Raw genomic sequence first — 10,081 nt, 5'->3', positions numbered from 1 at the left:
CTTGCCTTCGCTCCCCGGCTCTCCGGCCGCTTTCCCTCCCTCCCCTCGGTCCCGCCCCGTCCAGCCCGGGCTGCCCGGCTCCCGCAGGCCCCCCCGCCGCCCGCGTTCCTATGGACAGACGCACAGACACCTGCAGGTGGGTGAGAGCCCGCGCGCGGGGCGGGGACGAGCGCGCCGACTCTGCGACCTGGGCCGGGGAGCCCCTTTGTGTAGGGGGTGGCCGCGCTGGGGTCCGCACTGCCTCCCCTTCGGCAGCCGAGCAGTGACCCGGCTGAACCCTCTTTTGTCTCCTGGGGGGGGCGGGGTGGGAAGGCCGAGAGTCAGGGCAGCGACTTGGGCGGCTGGCCGTCGCCGACGACGGGCTTGGGGGCGCGAGGGGTGAGACCCCGGGCGGCCGAGCGGGCTCCCGGACCGAGCGCGGGCGGCCGCGGCTCTGGTCAGCCTCGGCGGGGCTGGCCCGCCGCCTAGCATCTCCTGTCGCCGCCGCGGGCGCGCTGCGTGGGTCTGGCTCGCTTGCTCCTGCTCTTGGGTCTGTTTGGAGGTGGGAAGGAGGGCGGGAAGGAGAAAGAAAAGATCTGCCCTCTTAGTTTCCAAGTCTTGAGACGGTTGTGGAGACAGGGAGAGAGGTGGTTCGGGTCTTTGCCCGACTTGTTTCCTTCGCGAGAGGCACGCTGAGGTGCGTGTGGGGCGTGTGTGGAGGAACGTGCATCGCTTCGGTCCCTTATTTATTGTTTCTAACGGAGGAGGGCTTTCTCCGAAGGGCTCTTCCGCCCCCCTCCCCCATCTGAGGCTGCGCACAGTGATTTGTGTTTGTTATCAAATACATCGAGAAATGTATTCCCCTGGGTGCGAGGAGGCGCGGCTGACCAAAATCACACCCAAATCACACTGTTTCTGGTTTTCAGGTGGCTTTTCTTCTTTTCTTAAGATTAGGTAGGGACTTACAGGCAAATCAAAGATAAACATGGCTGTGATTTTTACGATTTTTTTTACATGTATACATATTTTAAAGTTTGATGGTAAAGTTTTGTTATTTCCCGTGCTCTTTAGGATTAGCATGACAGAATCTTCTACCTATTAAGTAAACAGTTAAGCGAGTCAGATAGTGACAGCTTCCACGGTGGAGGTTAAATTGGAGTGCAATAAATAGCTTTCCGTTTAGGCTGAAACCTGTATTTTTGCTGGTTTAAAATATGAGGTCTTCCACAGCATATGGGGACAACGTGAATGTTAGAACTGATTTTTCTCTCTGTGATTGTGCTTTCCCTCTTTTATTCTGTTTTTATGTATTCTCTCTATACAACCCAACGATTGGGTTGTACATGGTGGATATAGTTTTTTGAAAAGTACTGTAGGTGATATTTCTGAATTATATTATTTATCTGGATGAGTTTCTTATGAAGAGTTGATATGTATTTGTAGATATTCAAATTATAAATGAAGTTGAATAAGCACCCAAAAATTTCATTTTACAGATTCAGATTTTTAATGCAGGTATGGATTTATATCTTTGTATTAATCTCAATCTAGTGCTCACTTCTGGAGACTTTTTTTTTTTGCCTATTGTGTGAGAATCCATATTGACAAATTTAAATCGGATGGTTATCAAGGAGATTAAAAAAACAGTTTTGGGTGCACTCAGTTATATGTACAGCTATATGTAGAAAACAGAGGCTTTGTTAAACATCTGAACTTAAAGGAAAAACACTTTGGTGGAAAACAATTGATTTAAATCTTCATCGAGTAAGATGTAGAAATTCATCAGAAATGTACAATTTTGATGCAGTTTTATTAGGCAAACTGATTTTTGTCATTATAAAGAGACCGTTTTAGTGGGCTGAAAAGAGTGGTCTTTTTCTAGGAGAAAAAATTAGCCTAGATTCTTGCCCTAGTTACATTAACAGATTTATTATTGCATGCCTAATTTTGTAAATATCTGGAGTGTACATTTTTGTACACTTAAAACCTAGAAGATGCTACATCTAACATTAATTTCACTAGTCCCTTTGAATTTATCAAATTTTATTCTTGCTTTGACTTCCTGTCTAGATTAGCTAAACGAATTTAGACTGCATAGGGCTCAGTGCAAGGCGCTAGTAGGCCCCTGAGGAAGGTTCCTCTTTCTTTTTCAATAAGGATGGCCCAAAGAGCATAGATATTGAAATTTGTTCAGGCTTTATTAGCAATGGTGGGATGGAGTTCAAAAACACTCCCAGGGTGATGGATTACAAACTCTTAGTTCTTAGAAGTTTTAAAAAAGATAAGCTAACAACTTGAATTGTTTATGTATTTATTTATAGGACTGTCAATCAGAGGAATAAGGTTTAACAAAGAGTCACTGTGTAAATTAAATATTAAGAGTGTGGCCTGTGTTGAGAATTGCTTGGCAACTTGTAGTTACGCCTAACATTTTTTTGGGATTGGCAGTGTAGTGTCTTCACGTTCGCTGGCTAAAAGATAACACCTAGTTTTTTTTCTGTTTTGTTTTTATTTTTGGCTCTGAAAAGTGGATATTAATTTTTTGGTTTTTGTATAATTAACATTAATATTTTCATGTAATCAGAAGCAGTCCAGAGAACCTTACATATTTTCAACTGATTCTCTTCTGGTTTGGTGGTGTTTAGGAAGGCGTATAAATTATTTTTCACTCTTCATGATTGAAATTTTTTTCTGATACTTTTGATACTACAAATGTTACTTCCAGAAATTTTGAATATGTAAAGTTGGATTTTAAATATAGCTGAGCAATATAAACTGACATTTACCAGTTTCTTTTTTTTAAACAACGCTAAGCTGCCCAGTTAAATTTGATAGGCTTGAAAATCCATAGACTTTTCCTGCTTGTTAGTTATCAGTGTGGTACCATGAAAGGAAACTCAAAATGGCCACTTAAGGTTACCTGGAACCCTCAAAGGACTAGTATTATTAGTACTAACCAAATGGAAAACTGAAAAGTAACAGTTTTATTCTTTGTAATAGATCTGTGACTTTCAAATACTTCTTTTTCATGAAGTTTTTTATAGCTTGGTGTGGAAGCAGGTCTGACTGTGAAAAGTGTGGACAGTGACCTCTCATTCCAGCCTTTATCGGCCTGCATTGTTTAAGAATGGCATAAATTCATGCTGCTCTTTGAAAATGTGGAATTCATTCTTGGATTAATATTCTGCTACCAGATGTACAAGGCTGGCTCTGAAGAAGCTTTTTCTCTTAAATACTGTCAAAAATAGAGAAGCTGAAGATTGGAGAGAAGCCATTTATTTTGAACAGTTTATTTTCTGACAGTTTGTGTTTGTAAAGAAACCTGCTCATAATATTTACGTAAGAGATCTACATAGTTGCCCAAAGAAGCCCCACAGGTTTCTTTTTTTCCTTTAAAAAAGTTTCCATAGAGCTTAACTCTTATGTGATACTTCTTGACTTTGCTTCTGATTAGTTGATTTATGGACTTTATTTACCAGCATGATTGGAGAATTCTTTTGCTGTACAGAAATTGCACTCTGCCTGTGCTCTGGTCTGTTTCCTAGGTAACAAATGTACTGCATAGATTCCATAATGAGGACTGTGGTTGGCTAGTTACAGTGTAAATTCTGTTGTTTGGTAAAGCTTAGTCTCAAATTCAAATAAAGGTCAAGAAACCAAAAGTACTCAAGATGCGAATTTTTGAATTTTATTTTGTATCCAATGTCAACAAAGTTTAATACGCTTTTCTGGAGAAAGGCAAATTATGCAGCAGTATTCAAATGTATTTTGTAAAGTCTTAAATAGTTGGAGAGCTTTTTGACTCTTCCATTATTGGTAATACCAATGGCTCTAGTAACAAAGAAAATGTATTTCAAAACACTTTATCACACTTTAATATAGAAAGCAAAGGGATATTGTCTAGGATGTCAGTAACTGGCTTTTTTGTATTGAAAGAAAAGTAACATCATATATGTTGCTAAAGATAAATTGTGCAACTTCATGTGAAATACAACATTTAGGGGGGCCTGGGTGGCTCACTTGGTTGAGTGTAGTCAGACTCTTGTAAAGAAAAAAAAAAGAATAGAACTTTTAAAAACTTTAAGAAGACATTAAAACATTTTAAGAAAACATTAAAAGTCTTGGGGAGCCTGGGTGGCTCAGTCGGTTAAGCATCTGCCTTCGGCTCAGGTCATGATCCCAGGGTCCTAGGATCCAGTCCTGCATCTGGCTCCTTGCTCAGCAGGGAGCCTGCTTCTCCTTCTGCCTCTGCCACTCCCCCTGCTTGTGCTCACTCTCTCTTTCTCTGACAAATAAATAAATAAAATCTAAAAAAAAAAAAATTAAAAGTCTTACTGTGAAATGATACATTGGTACTCTAGCTATTTTCTCTCTGATCTGCCTGAATTTTGGCCTGCTTAGCACCAGGGAGCAAGTCTGTCTTAGGTAGCTATAAATTGGAGAATAGCTTTTCCCTCCCCCTTACTCTCCTCTTGAAATCTATAGCTCTAGATGCAGGGCAAGGAATAATATATGTGCAATTGCTAGTAATTATTACCTGTTTGTTAAAAAAATTTACAGTGAACCAGAATTCCATTAATACCCATTGAAAATATCTTTTCATTTGATGCCTGAAAATGTTTTGTTTATTGATCATCAGGGATTCTGTTAGGTGAAAAAAAAAATTTTTTTTTTAAAGATTTCTTTATTTTAGAGAGAGAGAGAGAATCTTCAAGCAGATTCCCTGCTGAGTGCAGAGCCTGATGCAGGGCTTGATCGCAGGACCCTGAGATCATGACTTGAGTGGAAACCAAGAGTTGGATGCTCAACTGACTGAGCCACCCAGGTGCCCCTGAAAAAAAAATTTTTTTTTAAGTTAATTGGAGGGACACCTGGCTGACTCAGTTGGTAGAGCATGTGGTTCTTGCTTTGGGGGTTGTGAGCTTGAGCCACATGTTGGGTGTAGAGGTTACTTAAAAAAAAAAAAGTTGGGGCGCCTGGGTGGCTCAGTCGTTAAGCGTCTGCCTTTGGCTCAGGTCATGGTCCCAGGGTCCTGGGATCGGGCCCCGCATCGGGCTCCCTGCTCAGTGGGAAGCCTGCTTCTCCCTCTCCCACCACCCCTGCTTGTGTTTCCTCTCTTGCTGTGTCTCTTTCTGTCAAATAAATAAATAAAATCTTTAAATAAAGTTAGGGTGCTTGGGTGGCTCAGGCGGTTGGGCATCTGCCTTCAGCTCAGGTCATGATCTCAGGGTCTTGGGATCAAGCCCTGTGTTGGGCTCTCTGCTCAGCAGGGGACCTGCTTCTCCCTCTCCCTCTGCCTGCCACTCCTCCTGCTTGTGTGTGCTCACTTGCTCTCTGTCAAATAAAATTTTGGGAAAAAAAGTTAATTTGAATTCTAAAAAATAATCCAAAGTTGCTTCTGTTACTTACCCTTGCTTAGCAGGATTGGTTTGGATTATTTATTTACCTTTTTTAATTAATTTTAATTTCAGGAATAAGATGTATCTTGTTTGGGTTTTCTTTCTTCTTGGTTTTCCTCAAAACTGACACTACTTTAAACCTTTCTGGCCTTTTCAGGTTGCAAATATTGTACCCCTTCAGTTTTCCCTCATATTTTCCCTTATAAATATTTACTCTTTAAAAAAAATTTTTTTTTAACTTTCTTTTTTTTTTTTTTTAAAGTAGGCTCCATGCCCTGTGTGGGGCTTGAACTCATGAGTCTGAAATCAAGAGTCTTATGCTCTACTGAATCAGCCAGCCAGGCACCCCTATTTGAAATTTTTTTAATCATTGCATTATTTAAGGCGTAATCACTACATATCAAAAGCTCTACTTTTCTGAGACTTCATACTTCTGGGACAGAGTTAACAGTATTTGTGAACTCCTACCTAGCCAGCACAACTTCCTCTCCCCAGCCAATATTAATTAACAAGGGCTGTCATAACAAAGTATAAGAGACTGGGTGCCTTATGGGGGAGCCTAGGTGGCTCAGTCGTTGAGCGTCTGCCTTCGGCTCAGGTCATGATTCCAGGGTCCTGGGATCGAGCCCCACATCGGGCTCCCTGCTCCGTGGGAAGCCTGCTTCTCTCCCACGCCCCCTGCTTGTGTTCCCTCTCTCGCTGTCTCTCTCTCTGTCAAATAAATAAATAAGATCTTAAAAAAAAAAAAAGAGAGACTGGGTGCCTTAAACAACAAAATTTTCTCATAGTCTGGAGGCTAGAAGTCCCAGATCAAGATGTTGGCAGAGTTGGGTTCTTCTAAGGCCTCTCTTGGCTTTCAATTTCAGTCTCAGATGTTTTCACAATATGCCTGTCTGTGTCCTAATCTCCTCTTCTTATCATCTATCCATAGCCTTAGAACTCACCCAAATGACCTTGTTTTACCTTAATTACCTCTTTAAAGGCCCTATCTCCAAATAATGTCTCATTTTGAGGTACTGGGTATTAGGACTTCAGAGTATGAATTTGGGGGGAAAAACAATACAGCTCATAAATATAACCTGTTCCTCCACTCATTGTCTTTCATACATACAGACATACATACTTTACTCCATATGTGTGATATAATCGAGCCCCTAGACCACTTGATTCCTACTCCTTAAGATTTCTCGGTTCTCTTTGTCCCCATACAAATCACATACTACTCTATCACCTTTGCCTATCATTAATTAGTCTTGGTTCTGCAGTTAAATTTATTCAATGCACAACACAAATCCTTGTGCTAAGGCTTCTGTAATCATCATTTAATAGTCTAAAGCTCTTTGAATCCTCACAAATGGCTCATGTGAATAATGTGTCCTGTCTTTCATGTTTAAAGCTGTTTATCTGCGGTTTTTATACTTGAAGGCCAGTATTGCTGAATATAAGTACTTGGCTCACACTTTCTTTCCTCAAGTTTCTTAAATATGTTACTCTGTTCTAGGGTTTGGCAGACCTTTTCTGTGAAAGGCCAAATGGCAATTATTTTAGGCTTTGTGGAACATGGGTCGCTGTCACAGTTATGTGACTGTGCCACTGCAGTGCAAAAGCAGCCATATAGAGTATGTAAATGAACAGGCATAACTGTGTTTAGTAAAACTTTGTTTATAGAACCAGACAGTGGGCTGGATTTTGTGCACAAGCCAGTTTGCTGAGTCCTAAAAAAAAAAACTTTTTTTTTAAGATTTTATTTATTTATTTGAGAGAGCAAGCATGTGTGAGACAGCATGAGCAGGGGGAGGGGCAGAGGGAGAAGCCGACTCTGCTGAGCAGGGAGCCTGATGTGGGGCTCGATCCCAGGACCCTGAGATCTTGACTTGAGCCAAAGGCAGACACTTAACCAACTGAGCCACCCAGGTACCCTGGAGTCCTACTCTATTGTATTATAGTAAAAAGTGTTATTGTTAGAGTCTAGTACCACTATGATTTTCGTTTCTTTTTTTTTTTTTAAGTGACTTTATCTTTCTCTTAGATGCCCAAAGGACTTTTTTCTTCATCTTTAAAGGCTAGTAATTTTACTAGAGCATGTATTAAGTGTTGGCTGTTCTCTGTTAATTTTTCCAGATGCACAATGTGGATTTTATAATGTTGGTTTAAATATTTTTTCATACTTTCATCAGTGATAGATTTTAGTATTTAATCTGTTTTATCGCTTTCATTTTCTTTTGGGGGTCTCCTGTTACATGTATGTTGGGTCTTCTTTGCCTGTCTTTTATATCTATACCTTTCTTCAAATTCTTTTTATCTTTTTTAATAATTTGTTTTATTTTTCTATTTTTTCCTTTTTATCCTTTATGAGGTAGTTTCCATGGTATCCATGAAGTCCAGTTTTGTCTTCCTTTCTGAATTTTTTTTCTTTCCTATTCTGTCCTGAATTCTTTCATTTCTCTTTGTAAATGCTCTCGTTGTGTGGCCATTCCCCTTTTTTTCCACTTTTCTATTTCTAATATATATTTTATAGCTTCTATCATTTTCTTAATTTCTTTTAATATTAAAATATTATGCTATCATTCTCATTTTACTTTATGGCCATATTTTTGTGATGTGCCTTCATTGACTATTGGTACCTTATTTGGTTCTTTTCCATCTTTTTCTCATAGTACCCCACATGGGATTAGATTACATTCCTTTCTCTTGTTCATGTTTAAATTAGATGGATTTACCTGTACTTTAGGAGAAGGTTTCTGTGATGGAGATGGAAGTAGACCAAGGTAGTTCTTTTTTAAAACGTTCCATAGTGTGAAAATTTTTCCTTTGTTGCTTATGTGAAATATTAAAAAATATGGCCACTCAATTAAAATTAGAGTGCGATACCATTGCATACCCACTAGAATGGCTAAATGAAAAAGATGAAAAATATTAAGTGGTGATGAGAATGCAGAGTAGCTGGAATTCTCAAGCACTGCTATTGGAAGTGTAAATGGGTACAGAAATATAAATGGAGGGACATCTGGGTGGCTCAGTCGGTGGAGCATCCAACTCTTGGTTTGGGCTCAGGGTCATGATCTTGGGGTCGTGAGATTGAGCCTCATCTCAGGCTCAGCACTCAGTGCACAGTCTGAGATTCTTTACCTCTCCCCCTCTTTTCTTCCCACCTTCCCCATGCCAAATAAATAAGTGAATAAAATCTTAAAAAAATATAAATGGATACAAGCAATTTGGGAAGCTGTTTGGCAGTATTTACTGCAGCTATGCATATGCATGTTTTATGGTTCAGTAATTCCATTCAAAGATATATGCTTACCAAAATAAATGTACTAGAATGTTCATAGTACTGCTTAAAATATCCCCCAAACTGAAGTCTGCACAAATGACAGTCAGTATAATATGTGGTAGAGTGTTACATTGATGGCCCCAAGTAAATGACATTTCTTGGTGTCTATATCCATGTATTATCCCTTTGCACAATGATTCTGATTTTAACCATGTAACTTACTTTGGCCAATGGGACATTAGGCAAGTGTGGTGTAGCAGAAGCTTGATAAATGCATACACATTGGAGGGAAATACTGCCCTGAGACCATAACATCAAGAAATACTCAAGTAGGAGAGGTCAGGTGGAAGAAAATTGAGGTACTCCAGCTGATGACCAGCACTTACTGCCAGACAGGTGAGTAAGACCATCTTTGACCTCCCAGCTCACCTGACCCTCCAGCTAAAAGTAGTCACATGAGCAAAATCCAGGTAAAGCCAGGAGAAAAACTGCCCAGATAACCCACAGAATTTTGAGAAATGAGGAATTATTATTATTATTTTTAAAGATTTTATTTATTTATTTGACAGAGACACAGCGAGAGAGGGAACACAAGCAGGGGGAGAGGGAGAGGGAGAAGCAGGCTTCCCGCAGAGCAGGGAGCCCTATGCGGGGCTCAGTCCCAGGACCCTGGGATCATGACCTGAGCCGAAGGCAGGTACTTAACGACTGAGCCACCCAGGTGCCCCAAAATGAGGAATTATTTTAAGTTATTAAATTTTAGGGTGATTTGTTATACAACAATAGGAAACTGAATCAGAATGGATAAATTGTTCTATATTCATACAGTGGAATACTGTGGAGCAATGAGAATGAAAATCTTTAACTACATAGTATGTATGAATCTCATAGACCTATGTGGAGCTAAAGAAGCCAGGCACAAAAGAGTTCAAACTGTGTGCCTCCACATATATAAATTCTCCAAGCAGGCAAAATCAGCAAATTCTTTTAGAAGCCAGAACCTTGAGGAAGTAGTGACTAGAAAGGAGAAAGTAGAGGCTTCTGGGGTGCTGGTAATGTTCTGTTTCTTGATCTGGTTGCTGGTTACATACATGTGTTCTGTTTGTGAAGTGTGGAATATCAGCTAGTTGTTCACTTATTATTTCTCCTTTTTTGATTATATGTTATATTTCTTTTTTTTTTTAGACTTATTTATTCATTTTAGAGAGGAAGAGCAAGTGAGTACGAGCAGGAGGGCCAGAGGGAGGAGAAGAGAGAATCTCAGGTAGACTCTGAGCTGAGCATGGAGCCTGACTGGGGGCTCAGTCTCATGGCCCTGAGATCATGACCTGAGCCAGAACCAAGAATCGGTTGCTCAACCAACAGTGCCACCTAGGCGCCCCTATTTCCTTCCTTCCTTCCTTCCTTCCTTCCTTCCTTCCTTCCTTCCTTC

At 40.3% G+C, this 10,081-nt stretch overlaps 1 protein-coding gene across 2 annotated transcripts in view; it reads left to right on the top strand.

Moving 5' to 3' along the window:
• The first annotated feature begins 6 nt into the window (after positions 1 to 6).
• The window catches only part of KIAA1958 (KIAA1958 ortholog), a 156,814-nt gene continuing 146,739 nt past the window's right edge, over positions 7 to 10,081 (top strand). For both annotated transcript variants that reach the window (XM_025888453.2, XM_025888454.2), the window contains exon 1: positions 7 to 136. The gene's annotated coding sequence lies outside the window, so the exon portion shown is untranslated. The remainder of the gene's footprint in view (positions 137 to 10,081) is intronic.

This window comes from Callorhinus ursinus, unplaced genomic scaffold (assembly GCF_003265705.2).
Source record: "Callorhinus ursinus isolate GAN/ISIS: 27379988/994484 unplaced genomic scaffold, GSC_fseal_2.0 scaffold24, whole genome shotgun sequence".
NCBI classification, from domain to species: Eukaryota; Metazoa; Chordata; class Mammalia; order Carnivora; family Otariidae; genus Callorhinus; species Callorhinus ursinus.
Note: the sequence above shows the minus strand (reverse complement) of the source record. Positions and strands in the feature narration are given on the sequence as shown.